This window comes from Orycteropus afer, unplaced genomic scaffold (genome assembly GCF_000298275.1).
Source record: "Orycteropus afer afer isolate SDZICR_OR568_19922 unplaced genomic scaffold, OryAfe1.0 scaffold00160, whole genome shotgun sequence".
Classification (NCBI taxonomy): domain Eukaryota; kingdom Metazoa; phylum Chordata; class Mammalia; order Tubulidentata; family Orycteropodidae; genus Orycteropus; species Orycteropus afer.
Genome location: NW_006921747.1, coordinates 978,541 through 996,778, shown reverse-complemented (window position 1 = coordinate 996,778; position 18,238 = coordinate 978,541). Strand labels below are relative to the sequence as shown.

Genomic DNA, 18,238 nt, shown 5'->3' with positions numbered 1-18,238 from the left:
AGCAAACCAGAAGGCTGGCGGTTCAAACCCACGAGCCACTCCTCGGAAGGAAGGTTGGGCAATCCTACTTCCGTAGTGATAACTGCCTCGGAAACCAAGGAGGGGTCGCTATGAGTCGGGGCCGACTCGACGGCACATAACAACAACAACAACAATCCTAACAGAAGCAGACTGCCCGTCTTTCACATGTGGAGTGACTAGTGGGTTTGCACTGCCAAACTTTTGGTTAGCAGCCAAATGCCTTAACTACTACATCACCAGAACTCCTTTGCTATGTTGTAGAGACAATAAAAAGATTAGTGGTTGTCAGGGGTTCAGAGAGAGGTGGGAGAGACGAACAGGAGAAGGAAGTATAGAGCATTTTTAGAGCAGTGAAACCATTCTGTCTGATACTGTAATGGTGGGTACATTACATTAAGCATTTGTAAAAACTCATAGTACTATACAACACTGAGATGTAAATTGTAGACTTTGGTTAATAATAATGTATCAATATTGGTTCATCAAGTTTAACAAAATGTACCATACTAAAGCAAGATGTTAATAAGGGGAAACTCTAGGGGCCTAGGGGAAATATCTGCACTTTCTGCTTGATTTTTCTGTAAACCTCAATATGCTCTAAAAATAGTCTACTCTTATTTTAAAAAATGAAAGAGAATGAAGAGTGAATAAAAAGGACCTTTTATTTCAGAGTGGGAAATTAAAGAAACCTATTGCCCTCAAGTTGATTCTGACTCAAAGTGACCCTATACTGTAGGACAGAGGACTGTCCTATAGGGTTTCGTAAACTATAATCCTTAAGGGAGTAGATCCCCAGGTCTTTTGTCCCACATAGTGGCTGATGGATTTGAACCACCAACTTTTCAGTTAGCAACAGAGTGTTTAACCACTGAGTCACACATGCACACACACACACACAAATGAAAATCAAACCTGTTTCCATTGAATTGATTCTGACACATAGCAACCCTATACAGCAGAATAGAATTGCCTGATAGGTTTCCAAGGCTGAAATCTTTACAGAAGCAGAACAAACTGCCACATCTTTTTCCTGCAGATTGGCTGGTAACTTCAAACTCCCAACCTTTCAGTTAGGCTGTAAATAATTAACCGCTGTGCCACCAGGGCTCCTTCATTGTGCCAGCTGGGTTCCTTTTAAGATAACATCTAAGAGCAATGAAATTGTAACTAGAGTTCCTGGATCTGGTACCTGAGAGCTGTGGCAGTGGAAAAGTTATGTAAAAAGGAATATGAGCATCTACCAGACAGACTGAATGAAGTAGCCCATGAAAACAGCTTGGCATTGCCACAGTCCATAACATGTGCTCAATAAACTATGGTTTCTTCTGAAATGAGTAGATGTGACACAAAAGCTAGCTGGCCTCCATGTAATGAGCTCTTTTGCACAAGACAGCCTATGGATATTGCAGAAAATGTTCTCTCAAGATTTCATTAAAGATGAGTGAAATAAAAATTGTCAGGGACACCAAAGAAGAGGGTATTATGGATTGAATTGTGACTGCCCAAAAGAGATTGAAACCCTTGTACCTGTGACTATGACTCTGTGTGGAAATAGGGTGTTTGTTATGTTAATGAGGTCACTCCAGAGGAGGGCGGGTCCTAACCTAATCCTTCTGAGCAATTTCTTATAAAGAGGAGTGTAGACATCAAGAGATAGACACACAAAGGGAAGATGCCATGAAGGTAAATAAATCTCCAAGCCCAGGAACACCAAGGATTTCCAGTGGCCACTAGAAAATGAAAGAGATGAAAAAGAACTTTCCCCTAGAGTAGACACTCTGAATTCAGTATTCTAGGCAGGACTTCAAACCAGTTCAAGTTGCTTCAGTCATCATTGACAAAGTGAAATTGGAACAGACCCAAATTTTTCACATTTGGATGAAGCAGAATGATAACTGGAATGGAAAAAATGATGGGTCAATTCCCTAGAATGAGAAGCTTGGAAGAGGTACAGTGAGCCTTTTCAGCACTTTGATCTGGGAAATTGGATTATTGCCAGGACTGTGCAAAGCAACATGCATTCAAAGAAACATGGTTGACCATCATCTTTGAGTCAGACACCATTGTTTCTGACTGTCCATTAAGAGATTTGCAATACACAGGCAGCCCTTGCTATCTGAGAGAGAGATTACATTTCTAGCAGGCTGTCACACATAATTTTCCCACTTTGGTTAGGAGCTCTGGTGGCGCAGTGCCCAAGGCATTTGACTGCTCACCAGAAAGTTGGTGATTTAAACCCACCAGCTGCTCTGCAGAAGATTTACTGCCTTAGAAATGCACCATCAGTCAGATTTAACAGAATGGCAGTGGTTTGGTTTTAAGTTTGGTTATAGTTCCTGGTCACCCACATTTTACAAATTTCCCTTTGTTGGCCATGACTGAGCCAGGAAGAACTAGTTCAAAGCCTTGCTTCTAGACTCCAAAACTGTGAGATAATAAATTTTCATTCTTTAAAGCTACCTACTTGTATTTTTCTTATTATGACAGTGCTAGCAAATTAAGACAGAGCTCAAAACATCACATGACCTCTTCTTCTACAATTCAATAAAATATACTTTCAGATTTAAGTAGAATAAAAGATATTATTTTGAGAATTTACTCCCTACCTTCCATCACCTCTTTAGTTGTTGCCTTCTCTTCTGCCACTCTCACACCACCCCATTCATGGTAAAGAGGATTTGGATCTTTGGCACCTAGTTTCTCTTAAGTTACAACTCTTAGTTCATATTCTCCATTTTCCCACTGTGTATATAAATTAGTGCATTTCACAGCTTTTCATCATCAGATCATATTTGCATTTCATCTTGATTTATGGTGTTACTTCATAATCTCTACTCCTTCTACTGACTCTTGTCTGTTTCCTCCAATTCTCTCTTTTATTTCCTCCATCACAGAGTCTAAGAATGGCTGTTTTCTGGCTCTTAAAACATACAGAAAGATACTCACAATCTCTGTTAAAAAAGGACAAGATAATTTCTTCTCAAGAGATTGAAAAAATTAAACAAATGGTAATACCAAATGTAGGAGATCTGGTAGCATATTGCCTAAGGCACTTGACTGCTAACCAGAAGGCTGGCAGTTCAAACCCACCAGCCACTCCTCAGAAGGAAGACAGGGCAATCTACTTCCATAGTGATACTGCCTCGGAAACCCAAGGAGGGATCGCTACGAGTCGGGTCCAACTCGACGGCACATAACAACAACAACAACAACAATACCAAATGCAGGGAGGACGAAGATACTCTGTGGTTGGGAAAACTAATTGCCACTTTCTGGAGGCATATTTAAGCTCTGGTAGTGTAGTGCCTAAGGCACTTACTGCTAACCAGAAGGCTGGTGGTTCAAACCCACCAGCCACTACTTGGAAGACAGATGAGGCAAACTACTTCCATAGTGATACCACCCTGGAAACCCAAGGAGGGGTCATTATGAGTCGGGTCCGACTTGGCACATAGCAACAACAACAATTAAATTTGAAAGTGTGTATTTTTTTCAGCAATTCTACTTGTAGATCACTGCTCTAATTAGAGAAATACTTGGATAAACAATTAAAGAGGCAAACACATAAAAAGATGTTCACTGCAGCATGATTTATAATCATAAAATTTTAGAAAAACCTAAATGCCTCTCAGTGGGCAACAGATACCATGTATCCGTAGTATAGACTATTGTTGTTTGCTGCTGTTGACTCTTGGCAACCCCATGCACAGAAAATGAAATACTGCCCGGTCCTGTGCTAGTCTCATAGTCAGTTGTGGATCAGGTCATTGTGATCCATAGAGATTTCATTGACTGATTTTCAGAAGCAGATCATCAGACCTTTTTTCTTAGTCTGTCTGAGTCTGAAAATTCTGCTGAAATCTGTGCAGCATCAGGGCAGCATACAAGCCTCCACTGATGGAGGGGTGGTGGGTATGCATGAGGTGCATTGGCCAGGAATTGAACTTCAGTCTCCCACATGGAAAACAAGAATTCTGCCACTAAACTATGTTGTTGTTGTTGTTGTTTGCCGTCGAGTTGGCCCCGACTCATAGCGACCCCTCCTTGGGTTTCCGAGGCAATCTCACTACAGAAGTAGGATTGTCCAACCTTCCTTCTGAGGAGTGGCTGGTGGGCTTGAACCGCCAGCCTTCTGATGAGCAGTCAAGTGCCTTAGGCACTATGCTAACTATATTATACAGCAATTTAACATAATGCTGCAGATTTACATGGACCAAAAAAGAAAGCAGTCCAATATATAATGTTAAGTGAATAAAACAAAATGGATAAAGGTTTGTTGTTGTTGTTATGTGCCGTCAAATCGGACCCAACTCATAAAGACCCCCCCTTGGGTTTCCAAGGCAGAATCACTATGGAAGTAGATTGCCCACCTTCCTTCTGAGGAGTGGCTGGTGGGTTTGAACTGCTAGCCTTCTGGTTAGCAGTCAGGTACCTTAGGCACTATGCTACCACATACACTTTAATAGTATTTAAAAAATACACAAAGCCAAATGATATACTTCTACATGTATACAAACATAAGAGAATAGAAATAGATCTATAATGATGATCTTCAACTAATAACAATGATTATCTCAGGGGAGGGGACTGTGACTGAGGACAGGGATCAAGGTGAATTTTATTTTTACCTTTTTTCATGTATCCCTAATGAAAATACAAGGAGCCCTGGTGGTGCAGAGGTTAAGTGTTTGACTGCTAAACAAAAGGTGTGATATTAAAATCTACCAGCTGCTCTGTGAATGAAAATGTAGCAGTCTGCTTCTGCAAAGATTATATAGCCTTGGAAACCCTAGCAGCAGTTCCACTCTCTCCTGTATAAAGTCACTGTGAGTTGGAATAAACTCAACAGCAATGGATATTTTCCAAAAAAAACAGATCCACATTATGTTTGCATAATTTAAAATAAATCATATTTTTAAATGAATAATCATATTTTTAAATGAATATGGGATTTTCATATTATCATTCCAAGCTTCAACTCAGAAGTTGCTAAGGAAGAAAGAAGATGGTAGAAGAAGGGATTAGAAATGAGGCCAGGAGGGGCATAGCCAGCACTGATGCTTGTAGCATATTTCACTTTCAACCCAACTTGGAGGAACATATGGGATGTGGCCACAGTGGAACCAAATTAGCTGAATCCCAAGATAAGCAGACAAGTAACAAATTGTTCCCATGGCCAATAAGAAAACCACTCACAGGAACACAGCCCCCTTACCTCTTAGCTGGAAAAAAGTCACTGATCCACTCATTTTCCGCTTTGATGCCTGGGAAGTTGACTGGAGAAACCAAGTTTTGGATTCTTTGGAAAAGTGAAGGAAACAAAATAAATTCAGGTAAATGACTGTCTTTCCATTTGGGGGTGCTACTAGCCCCATGATGTCCTCTACCATAAAAAGAAGAGCTCATGTTTACTGAGCGTTTACTTTGTGCTGGTTATTCTTCTACATGATCTATGGACATTCTCCCATTTCATTCTCAGTGACAGCTTCTAGGGTAGGTATTATTGTTATTATCATCATCTGCATTTTACTAACAAGGAAACTGAAGACCAGAAGGATTAGGGAGCTTCCCTAAAGTCACACAGCAGATAAGACACAGGATTTGTACCCAGGCAGTGTGAAGCCAAAGTGCTCACATGAACCACTCCACCACACTGGTTTTTATATATTGTACTATCACACACATTGATTTTCTTATCCTGAGCATGTCTGTTTTCTTCTACTGGACCACAATTCTGTGTGGTTTGAGCTGTTGTGGTGTGGTTGTTCCCATGATGGGATCAGATGACTATGTTTTGAGCGGCCAATCTGTTGAAAGGAAGTTTCCCTAGGGGTGTGGGCTGCTTCCAGTATATCTGTGGACATCCTGGGAGAGGAGAGATTCTGTGGATCGGGATTCTGTTGTGCTGCCTACAACTGTCCATGAGTGAACAATCCACCATTTGGCCTGGAGATCTTGGATTCATCATTCATTGGAATCAACAGCCGGTATAGTGCCTGCCAGCTTCTATAGGTGTTAAAGAAAATAGCCAACCCCTTTATGGATGTTGAGTTCTTCAGGTTTGTTATTTTCAATTCTTCTAAGCATAACTTCCTCCCTTGACTGGTTTTGGCTGAGAAGCCCCAAGGTTGACAAGTAAAAAGGCACAGTCCCGATATTAACAATCCACATGGCAGGCCATTAACTTAAGTTCATTGTAAGTCTCAAGGTCAGCAGAGCACAGCAGGCTGCTGAGCAACGACACAGCTACGTGCAGGGTCCAAGCGCGCCATAGGCTAGAGACCATTCTCAAAGCTTCTCCTTATATACAGGAAGCAGACCATATACCCAAAGGCAGCTACTCAGCTGTTCCCAGTAGATTCCACCATGGAGTTGATTACCAGTCTCATCATGGGGAATACTACATCTGGCTGCCCAGCCACTCAACCAGACCCAGCCAAGTTGACACACAAACATAAACATCACAATTCCACCCCTTGTCAACTTGGCACCTGTACAGATTGTCAATGGGTGGTATCTGTAAAGGTCTCCTCCACTGGGTGGCTCCAGTCCCCTAGTTCCTGAATAGTAGCATCACCCCCTTAGAATAGAAATCGGCCCATTCCTTACCTTCTTGGACATGGCAGCCCCGCCCCCTCACTCTTGGGCAGAGGCTATGGCTCACATGAACGAGCAGCCCCCACTCCAGAACCATGCTGGTGAAGGTCTCGCTCTGAACCCTAGGGGACTGTGGTGGTTCCACTCCCAAAGGCCATGGTCCTACCCTTAAGGCTGAGGCAACTCTGCTTCCATTTCCTTGGTCTCTCCGCTTCTGCCAATTAACCCACGAGGACAACACACTCCGCCGGAAATCTTTCTGTTCAAAGGACATTTGGCTTTCTTGCTCCATAGGCCAGCCAACCTGCTACTCCATTTTATGCCAGTCTTCTCTACCAATTAACACCTGAAGGTAACCCACTTCAGCAGGATGCCATCTACCCAATGGCACCCGGCTTTCTCCTCTGTGGACTGGTAAGGCTGTCATTGTCTCATGCCGGTTTTCTTGGCTCTGCTCCTGCCATCTTTCATGCCAGTCTCTGGGCTCTACTCCTGCTGTCTCTCATGCCGGTCTCTTGCTGTCTGTCCTGCCATCTGTCATGCCATATGCCAGGGTCTCTCTGCCAGGGTCTCGGGTCAAGGACACACTCCACTCCTGTTTCTACATTTTAGGTATCTGTCAGAGCAGCACCCCACTCCCAGTACCAAATTCTGTTCTGGTTACCTAGTGCCTCAGCCTTAAGGGTAGGACCATGGCCTTTGGGGGTGGAACCACCACAGTCCCCTAGGTTTCAGAGCGAGGCCTTCACCAACTTGGTTCTGGAGTGTGAGGCTTCTCGTTCATATGAGCCATAGCCTCTGCCCAAGAGTGAGGGGGTGGGGCTGCCATGCCCAAGAGGGAGAGGAACAGGGCCTATTTCTAGGCCAAGGGGGTGAGGTCACTATTCAGGAACTGGGGGACTGGAGCCACCCAGTGGAGGAGACCTGTACAGATACCACCCATTGAAGATCTGTACAGGTGCCAAGTTGACAAGGGGTGGAATTGTGATGTTTATGTTTGTGTGTCAACTTGGCTGGGCCTGGTTGAGTGGCTGAGCAGCTGGATGTAGTATTCCCCATGATGAGACTGGTAATCAACTCCATGGTGGAATCTACTGGGAGTAGCTGAGTAGCTGTCTTTGGGTATGTGGTCTGCTTCCTGTATATAAGGAGAATCTTTAAGAATTGCCTCTAGCCTATGGCACGCTTGGACCCTGCATGTAGCCGTGTCATTGCCCAACAGCCTGCTATGCTCTGCTGACCTTGCGACTTACAATGAACTTAAATTAATGGCCTGATGTGTGGATTGTTAACATCGGGACTATGCCTTTTTACTTGTCAAACATGGGGCTTATTAGCCTCAGCAGCCAACGGCTGTCTGAATGAAGAAATGCCTCTAGCTCCAGTGGGCTGGGAGCAGGAGGCAGAGCTGGACCCCAAGATTGAGGGGCTTTCACCCAGCCCCTAGAGCCTGGTGCTTTGAACTTGGACTTAAAGCCTCCAAATTTTAAGAATAAACTCCTGTTTGTTAAGGCCATCCCATTTGTGGTATTTTCTTGTCAGAGTGGCACTAGGTAACCAGAACCTAGATTATAAGTCCTTTTAGGTAACAGCTACAATTTGAGTGGTTAGCAACATGCCAGGCATTCATCTAAGCCCTTTATGTGCTTTGATGTTCTATAACCCAACAACACAGCTGGGAAAAATCTGAGGCTAGAGACCTACAGTATAGAATGGTAGTACTGAAAGCCAAGCCCAGCAGCTCAATACAGAACCCCCAAGGATATGAATTGTGTCATATTTTTCAAGTGTTCTCTGCCCTTGGAGCTAGTAAATTCCTAAAGATAGGTTTGATGGATGGCTAAATAGACAAATAAATGAAAGAAATCTCTCTCCATGATAAAAAGCCAGCAAATCGAGTGAGTACATTCCTTGGGGGTTTCAACAAAGGAGATTGGCGTGTTTGGAACTAGCATGATACACTTATGTGTTACCTAGCATAGAGAACCTAAACTAAACCCACTGCCATTGAGTTGATTCTGATTCATAGTGAGTCTATAGAACAGAGTAGAACTGTCCAATAGGTTTTCCAAGGCTGTAAATCTTTACAGAAGCAGACTGCCTCATCTTTTTCCTGTGGAGCAGCTACTGGGTGAGTACAAACTGTCAAACTTTTGGTTAGTAGCTTAAAGATTTAACTGCAGTACTACTAGAGCTCCTTAGCTTAGAGTGTTAAGGCAAATATTCTAGAGATATGTTACCATGGAGAATTGCATGAATCAAGAAGGTCTGTTTCTCTCTCCCCCTCTGCCTGTCTGTCTGTCTCTCTTGCACATAGCACTAGGGCACCTGGTTCAAGCAGCTGACTGACTTAGAGCTGAGAGACCCACAAGGAATGAAAAGAACCACAAAGAATGCTCTCCTGATACCAGTTTTTCCCAGGTTGTCTTCATGGATGAATCAGTAGTCATCTGATTGAACAATACTTTTATTCAGTGTTTCCTTTTCCTCAAACCAAAGGTGAGGAAAGAAGAAGAGTGAGTGAGTGAGTGTTGACACACCTTTGGATGTGAGTGAGCCAGTGTTTCCAGAAGTTGTCTCACTGCTTCTCTGAGAATCACTGGAGAGAAAGGAAGTTTCTGTTTCTGGAAGAGGGAAAGAAAAAAAAAAAAAAATTGTTAAAAGCAGTTGGGGAAATAACAGTGTTTGTGTGAGGTGATGGGATTCTGAGCTGTTTATTTAGTCAACCTTGTGCTTTTCTCTGTATTTCAGGCTTTCTTCAAGGATTACAGGTGATATTTAGAATCAGGAAAACACTATGAATGTGTTTTAATATGATTCTTTGAATGGAAAAAAGAATAATAAATAGAAAAGTAAGTAGATTGGTTTAGGGTTCATGGATTTCAAGTGACTACTCAGAGTATAACAGAAATAGCAAATTCAATATTGTAAAGGCCTTTGAATAATGCTGGCCTTGCTGAGGCAGCTGAAACTACTAAAAAGGCTTTCAAGTTGTGCCATGATTTATTTTCAATATTCTTATCTCAGAATCAGAGTTTGAAACATGGTGGGAGACTTGACCAGACCCCTTAGCAAAGGACTAGTAACTGAGAAAATGGTATAACTTCAGGGTCAAAAAGCGTTCAGGGAAAAACAGGAAGAAGAAGAAGAAACAAATAAATAGAAGAAATAAGATTAAAATCAGTTCCCTATAAGAGGATAAGGAAGTCTGGTGGTATAGTGGATAAGGCATTTGGCTACTACTCAGAAGATCAGTGGTTCAAACCCACCACCTGGTCCATGAAAGGAAGATGGGGTGATCTACTTCTGTAAAGATTTACAGTCTTGGAAATCCAGTGCGATTGTTACAAGTAGGATTTTCAACTCAGTGGCAATGAGTTTGGTCTTTTTTTTTTTTTTTTTTTAAATAAAAGGGTGTCTTAAAGACCCTTGGGGGCCTTTCCTCAACTAATTGTTAGTCCAGGCAGACTTAATCCCTTGCAGGATGGATGTAGAGCCTGACCTGGAATGACCTCCCCTGTAAAACTCCTAGGAGGTCAGCTGTAGAACCAGAAATGCTGACTTTAAAAAGGATAAATAAAAACACTTAAAAAAAAAAAAAAAAAGGAAACTATAAAAGATAATGACAGAATTCTGGGAAGATGGCAGCATAAACAAACCATTGTTCTTAATCTCTCCTACAAATATAACAAGAAATACAACAAGGAAATGGTGTTTGGCTTTGAGGACTCTGAATCAGGGAGCAGAGGAAAGCATTGGGGAATTGCAGATAGGCAAAAATCAAGAAACCAACAAGTTGTGTATTGTAGGAAAATTGCTTTTCCCACCATCCTTGCCCTTTCTCAGCTACATGGGCTGCTAGCTGCTGTGAACTAGGGAAGTAGCCCCAGAAAAAATGTCTGCTTCCTTATCCACAACAGCCCTTGCCTATACATAGAGACAAGATCCCAAGCTTCAGTAAGATGAACAAGACAGACTTCCTGGGGGATCTATTTAGAGTGTGCCAGCACTTCCCCCACCTAGATATTGTCAGTTGCAAGTCTACTGAGAATTACTACAGAAGGTCTGTGCAGTGGAGCCTACTCTCAAAGTCAGTACTCTAGGCGCCTCCTTGCACATCCCATAGCTCAGGCCTCTAATACCAACAGGACCGAGCTCCTGGGAAATCAGTTCTAGTCGGTCTGCTCCTCCTTTCAGTTACTACTGAGGACTGCTGACTGAGGCTGCTGTGTGCTAATAAGTAGGTATTTTTAGTGAGGCTACACACACCCACAACATACTCCAGAAGGGTCTCTTATAGCAATTAGGCAGACCTTCCAAGGAGTCCATTTGGAGTGTGCCAATACCTCTCCCACCCAAATACTATTGGCTATAAGCCAACTGCAAATTGCTGGAGAAGGCCCATATGGTAGGGTCTATTCTCATAGTAAACACTCTATTGGTTTCCCTGCATACCCCATGGATGAGGCCTCTGAAACCAACAGGACAGACCTCCTGGGGAGTCAGTTCAGATCTGTCTGCTCCTCCTTTCGGATAGTGCTGCGAAATGCTGACTGAGGCTGCTGTGTGCTAAGAAGCAGGCATCTTTAGTAGAGGCTACACCCATAGGCATATTATGGGGCAGGCTCTGAGGGCTACAAGGCACTTCCCTGAGGATCTACAGAGTATGACTACTGCCCCCAACTGGTAACTGTTGGCTATGGGACTGAAATGAACTGCTACATAAGGTTTCCTACAGCTCTGGTAGCATAGTGGCTAAGACACTTGCCTGCTCACCAGAAGGTTGGCGGTTCAAACCCACCAGCCGCTCCTCAGAAGGAAGGTTGGGCAATCCTACTTCCGTAGTGATACTGCCTCGGAAACCCAAGGAGGGGTCGCTATGAGTCAGGGCTGACTCGACGGCACATAACAACAACAACAATAACAACAGTGGAGTCAGAAGGTGGGTCACCTAAGTGCAGACTGCTTCCCCAACCACCACAGGGCCATTGGGGCTCTGAAACCAAGAGAGATTGCTCAAAGATACTTCTGGGGAATGCCAGTCCCTCTTCCTCCTGAATTGGAGAAGAGTGTGCCTGTGCTTCACCTGAATACCAGCTCAGACATAAGTAGCCCATACAGAGCATGGAAAGAAACCTCAGGTAAAACTAGAGAGCAACCCTCAGCCCCAAAGGGGGTTCACTGGGTATTTTCTGACTAAAAATATGATTGCAGAAACAGAGAAGGGAAGGGAGTAATAACCAGAGAGAGGGGACTGCACCCCCTGGTGGACAGATTGATTAGTACACTATATCTCACTTCTGTGGTGACACCCACAGCAGGTTCTCTGCTGTGTTTGGGAAAGAATGAAAGTTGAAACATGAGATCTTAAACTTTTGAATCCTATTTAAACCAGAGAGGGAGAAGGAGCTATCGCAGAGAGGGAGAGAAAATGGTAAGAAGAGGCCAAAGTCTTTGTCCACCTAAGAGTTTCTTGCAGAAAGCAGTGCAGGTTTAAACACCAAATACTGGGAAAAACTGAGAAACTTAACACTTTTGAAAACTCCAATGACCATCAAATAATAACAACAAGTCACACAAAAAACAGAGAAACAATAGCCCATCAAAATGATCATGGAAAAAGGAGTGAAAGAGCATCTAGGAATGACCAAATAACAAAAAAAAAAAAAGGAAGAATATAATATAACAGCATTAAACATAATCAAATAATTAAGGTAAAACATAGACAAAGAGCTAAAAGAAATAAGGAAAATAATTCAAGAACAAAACAAGGATCTAAAAAAATACATTGCAATTGAAAGGAACAATAACTGAAATGAGAAATAGATGTCTAACAGATTTAATCAGTCAGAAGAAAGAATTAGTGGATAAGATAGTCAAAATACAACAACTAAAGAACAACAAAAATGAAGGCCCAAGAAGGCTGAGCAGAGTTTAATGGAATTACGGAACAATGAAAAGAGACTTAATATATGCATCACAGAAATTCCAGAAGGAAGTAAGAGAGAAAAATGGACAGAAAAATATCTGAAGAAATAATGACAGAAAAATTCCCCAATCTGACAAAGGATATGAAAGTACAAATCCAACAAGCTCAAGGAATCCCAACCAGGATAAACCCAAAAAGATAAACACAAAGACACATCACAGATAGGGTCTCAAAAATTAAAAATAAAGAGAGAATCCTGAAAGCAGTGAGAGAAAAGCAAACAGCCACATACAAAGGACCCCAAATAAGATTAAGTGCTGAATTTTCCTCAGCCAGAAGGCAATGGAATGATATATTTAAAGTGCTGAAAGAAAAACACTGCCAACCAAGAATAATATAACCAGCAAAACCATCCTTCAATAAAGAAAAAAAAACAAACACTCACTGTCTTCAAGTCAGTTCCAACTCATAGTGACCCCTCCTTAGGTTTCTGAGGCAGTATCTCTATGGAAGTAGATTGCTCAGTCTTCCTTCTGAGGAGTGGCTGGTGGGTTTGAACCACCAGCCTTCTGGTTAGCAGTCAAATGCCTTAGGCATTATGCCACTAGAGCTCCCATCTTTCAAGAATGAGGATGAAATTAAAACAATCTCAGACAAATAGAAGTTGAGAGAGTTCAAATCCACTAGACCAGCCCTACAAAAAATATTAATGGGAGTTCTGTAGACAGAAATGAAAAGACGTTGGAAAGTAGTTCAAAGCTATACATAAAAAGAAAGATCCCTAATAAACAGCAATGCAAGGACAGGTATAAGGGCTAGTAACAAGTTATTCATGCTTGATAATTATAAAGATTTTGCCCTTCGTTCATTTTTAATAGCAAATATATAAAAGGAAAGGATAAAATTATGTTACAGGGCACATGAAATATAAAGACATAATTAGTGATAACAATAACAAACAAGGGGAGAGAAATGGTATAAATATAGAATTACTTCTATGTTACTAAAATGTTGGGACCAATTTACCCTAAAATGCTATAAATACAAGCTGTTAAACCTAATATTCATGATAACCACTAAGAAAATATATAAAAAAACATGCACAGAAGGAAAGGAGAATGGAACCAAAAAGACTCACTACAATAAATGGGCAAAACACAAAAGAAAGCATTATTAAACAACAAAGACAAAGAAGGCTTAAGACACACACACAAAAAAAATGACAAATACTAAAGTAAGTCACTTCTTATCACTAATCACAGTCAATATAAAAGGACTAAATGCTCCAACAAAAAGCCAGAGAATGGCAGAATGGATTATACACACACACACACACACACATATGTTGTTTACAAGAGGCAAACCTTAAACCCAAAGCACAAATTATGTACAAAGTGAAAGGATGGAGAAAAGCATTCCATGCAAATAACCAAAAAGAACTGGGATGGTAATCTTAATATCAGACAAAGTAGACTTTAACACAAAATCTGTCGGAAGACATAAATATGGAAATTATATAGTGATAAAAGGGTCACATAATCAAGAGGATTTAACAATCACAAATATATGCATCCAACATTTGGATACCTAAACATATAAAACAAACAATGATAGGATGGAGGGAGAAAGAGATAGTACTAAAATAATGTTAGGAGCTCTGGTAGCATAGTGCTTAAGGCACTTCTGCTAACCAGAAGGCTGGCAGTTCAAACCCACCAACCACTCCTCGGAAGGAAGATGGGGCAATCTACTTCTGTAGTGAAACCCAAGGAGGGGTCGCTATGAGTCAGGTCTGACTCGATGGCACATAACAACAACAACAAAAAAATAATGTTGGAGACTTCGATCTACCACTTTCAATATTGAACAGAACATCTAGAAAGAAGACAACAAGGAAGCAGAGTACCTGAGTAAAACTATAAACCAAAAAGACTTGACAGATATATGTAGAACACTACTCTCAAATATGGCACAATATACTTTCTACTCCAATGCACATGGATCATTCTCCCAGATATACCACATTTTAGGTCACAAAGCAAGTCTGGATAAATTTATAAAGATTGAAATCATATATTTTCTCTGACCACAATGGAGTAAAGCTAGAAATCAATAGAGGAAAAAAAAAAAACCCCTCTGGAAAATACACAAATATATGAAAATGAAACAAACCTAGTACCATCAAGTCAATTTCAAATTACAGTAGCCCTATGTGGTTCAAACCCACCAGCCAATCCTCCAAAGGAAGATTGGGCAATATACTTCCACAGTGATACCACCTCGGAAACCCAAGGAGGGGCCACTATTGAGTTGGATCCTACTCGACTGCAGTGAGTTTGGTTTTATAGGATAGAATAGAACTGCTCCATAGGATTTCCAAGGCTGTAAATCTTTACAGAAGCAGACTGCCTCATCTTTCTCCCACAGAGCAGCTGCCAAGTTTGAACTGCTGACTTTTTGGTTAGCAGCTGAATATCCTAACAACTGCTTCCCCAGAGCTCCTATACAATGACCAAGTGGGTTTTATTTCAGGAATGGAGAGATGGTTCAACATTAGAAAATTAATCAACATAATACACTATAATAGAGCAAAGTAAAAGATTCACACAATCATCTCTATGGATGCAGAAAAGCCATTTGATAACATTCAACACCTTTTCTTGATGAAAACCCTAAAGACAGTTGGAATAGAAGGGAAATCCCTCAGTGGATTCAGGACATATATAAAAAGCCCACAGCCAACATTATACATTTTATAACAAAGAATAACTGAGAGCTTTCTCTTTGAAATCAGTGACAAGGGTGTCTGCTCTCACTACTTTTATTCAATATTTTACTAGAAGTCCCAGCCAGTGCAATAAGAAAAAGAAATAAAAAGTATCCAGATTTGGAAATAAATAAAATTATGTTTATTCACAGATGATATGATCCTATATATAGACATCCCTCAGAGATATTGCAGGTTCACTTGCAGACCACCACAATAAAGCAAATATCACAATAAAGCAATTCACATAATTTTCTTTTGGTTTCCCAGTGCATATAGTTTACTGTACTGTAAACTAGTAACTGTGCAATAGCATTATGAAAAAGTTTGAATTATTGTAAAAATTAACAAAATGTGACACACAGGAAGACAGGAAGAGAGCACATGCTGTTGGACAAATGGCTCTGGCAGACTTGCTTGACATGGGGCTGCCACAAAACTTCAATTTGTAAAAAACACACTGTCTACGAAGCACAAAAAAATTAAGTAGAATAAAAAGAGTATGCCTGTGTAGAAAATCCCAAAGAGTTCACAAGAAAACTTCTAGAGCTAATAGAGGAATTTTGCAAAGTTTCAGGGTACAGCGTCAACAAACAAGAATCAGTTGGGTTTCTGTACACCAGCAATGAGAAATCTGAAAAGGAATTTAGAGAAACAATTCCATTTACAATAGCATCCAAGAGAATAAAATATCTAGAAATAAATCTAACCAGGGACATGAAAGACTTATACAATGCATACTATTTAAAAAAAAAAAAAAAAAAAACTTCTGAAAGAGATTAAAGAAGACTAAATGGAAAGAGTTTCACGTCCATGGAATGGAAGACTCAATATCGTTAAAATAGCAATACTACCCAAAGTGATCTATAGATTCAATGCAATCCCACTCAAAATTCTAACACCCTTCTTTACAATTGAAAACAATCTTCAACTTTGCATGGAATGGCAAGAGACCGAATAACTAAAGCAATGTTGAAATAGAAGAACAAAGTAGGAGAACTCACACTTTCTGATTTTAAAACATATGATACAGCTACTGTAATCAAAACAGCCTTGTATTGGTATAACAATAGACACACAGAAGAATGGAATATAATTGAGAGTCCAGAAATAAACCCACACATCTATTGTCAACTTATTTTTGACAAGGGTGCTAAGTACATTCAATGGGGATTTCCACATGTACAAAAATGAAAGAGGATCCATGTCTCAGACAATAAAAAAAAAAAAAAAACAGATTAAAAATTGATTAAGGACTTAAATATGCAAACTAAAACCATAAAATTCTCAGAAGAGAATTGCTCCTGCTAATGCTGTCAGACCTAGCTTTCAACAACGAATTATCTAATATAATAACAAAAGCACAAACAGCATAAGACAAAATAAATAAATGGAACATCATAAAAATTAAACATTTTATTCATCAAAAGACTTCTCAGAAAAAGTGAAAAGACTAACAACTGACTGGGAGAAGATTTTCGACAAGAATCTAATAAGCAAAGTATATCTAAAGGTTTGTCAACTTGGCAACAAAAAATCAAATAGCCCAATATACTGTAAATTAGGAAATGAGCAAAGGATTCAATAGACAATCACTGAAGAGGGCATTGAAATGGCCACCAAACACATGAAAAGATACTCAGCCTCATTAGCCACCATAGAAATGCAAATCAAAACCACAATGAAATACCTTTCCACTCGCACTAGCATGGCTAAAGGAACTCTGGTGGCATAGTACATAGACATTGGGCAATCTACTTCTGTAGTGATACTGCCTTGGAAACCCAAGGAGAGGTCACTATGAGTCAGATCTAACTTTATGGCAGTGAATTTGGTTTGGTTTGGTTAGCATGGCTAAAAAGGAGCTCTGGTGGCACAGTGGCTTATGCATTTGCCCGCTAACCAGAGGGTTGGTGGTTCAAACTCACCAGCCACTCTGTGGAAGGAAGACAAGACAATCTACTTCTGTGAAGATTAACTGCCTTGGAAACCCAATGCAGGTTGCTATGAGTAGAAACTGACTCGGTGGTGGTGTTTTTTTGTTTTTTGAAGGGGTGGGTGTTTAGCATGTGTAAGGTTAAAGAAAAAAATAAACAGAAAATAACACATGATGGTGAGGATGTGGAGAAATTGGAACACTTATCCATTGCTGGCGGGAATGAAAAATGATACAGCTATTGTGAAAAACAGTGTAATAGTTCCCCAAAAAAACCTGAAAGTAGAGCTACCATATCACTCCTAGATATAAATCCAAAAGATTTGAAAGCAGAGACTCAAAAAGAGACTTGGACACCAATATTCATTGTAGCACTATTCACAATAGCCAAAAGGTGGAAACAACTTAAATGCCCATCAACAGATGAATGAATACACAACATGTGGTACATACACACAATGGAACACTGCTCAGCCAGTTGAAGAAATGAAGTCTTGATACATGCTGCTGTATGGATGGAACTTGAAGACATAATGCTGAGTGAAATAAGTCAATCACAATAGGACAAATATCGTATGACTTCACTCACATAAAAAGACAAGAAAAGGCAAATGCATACAGATCAAAATGTATAGGTGGTTACCAGGGGGGTGGGGCAGTTTAAGAGTGACGGAAAAATCTCATTGCTTAAGGGTAGGGTTGCACAGCTCATTATTGTAATTGCTACCAATAAGTTGTGCATCTTTAAAAATTGAATTGGCAAAAGTTGTGTGATAAATATATTTATAACATGACCGAAAAAACAAAAAGAGTACCTGCTGAGGCTGCTTATGCACAACCAAACACCTCATGGGATTTGGTTCCCTGGTTTGGAGGTGTAGAGTCATGGTTTCATGGGACATCCCACTTAATTGACCTAATAGCATGTTTAGTGCTCTGTTCCACTTCTTATTTCATTACATAATGTCTGGGGCCTTAAAAAGCTTGC

General features: G+C 40.6%; 1 protein-coding gene across 1 annotated transcript in view; it reads right to left on the bottom strand.

Moving 5' to 3' along the window:
* Positions 1-18,238, bottom strand: part of LOC103201699 (T-cell immunoglobulin and mucin domain-containing protein 4-like) — a 118,113-nt gene that overhangs the window by 88,183 nt on the left and 11,692 nt on the right. The gene's annotated exons all lie outside the window — the stretch shown is intronic.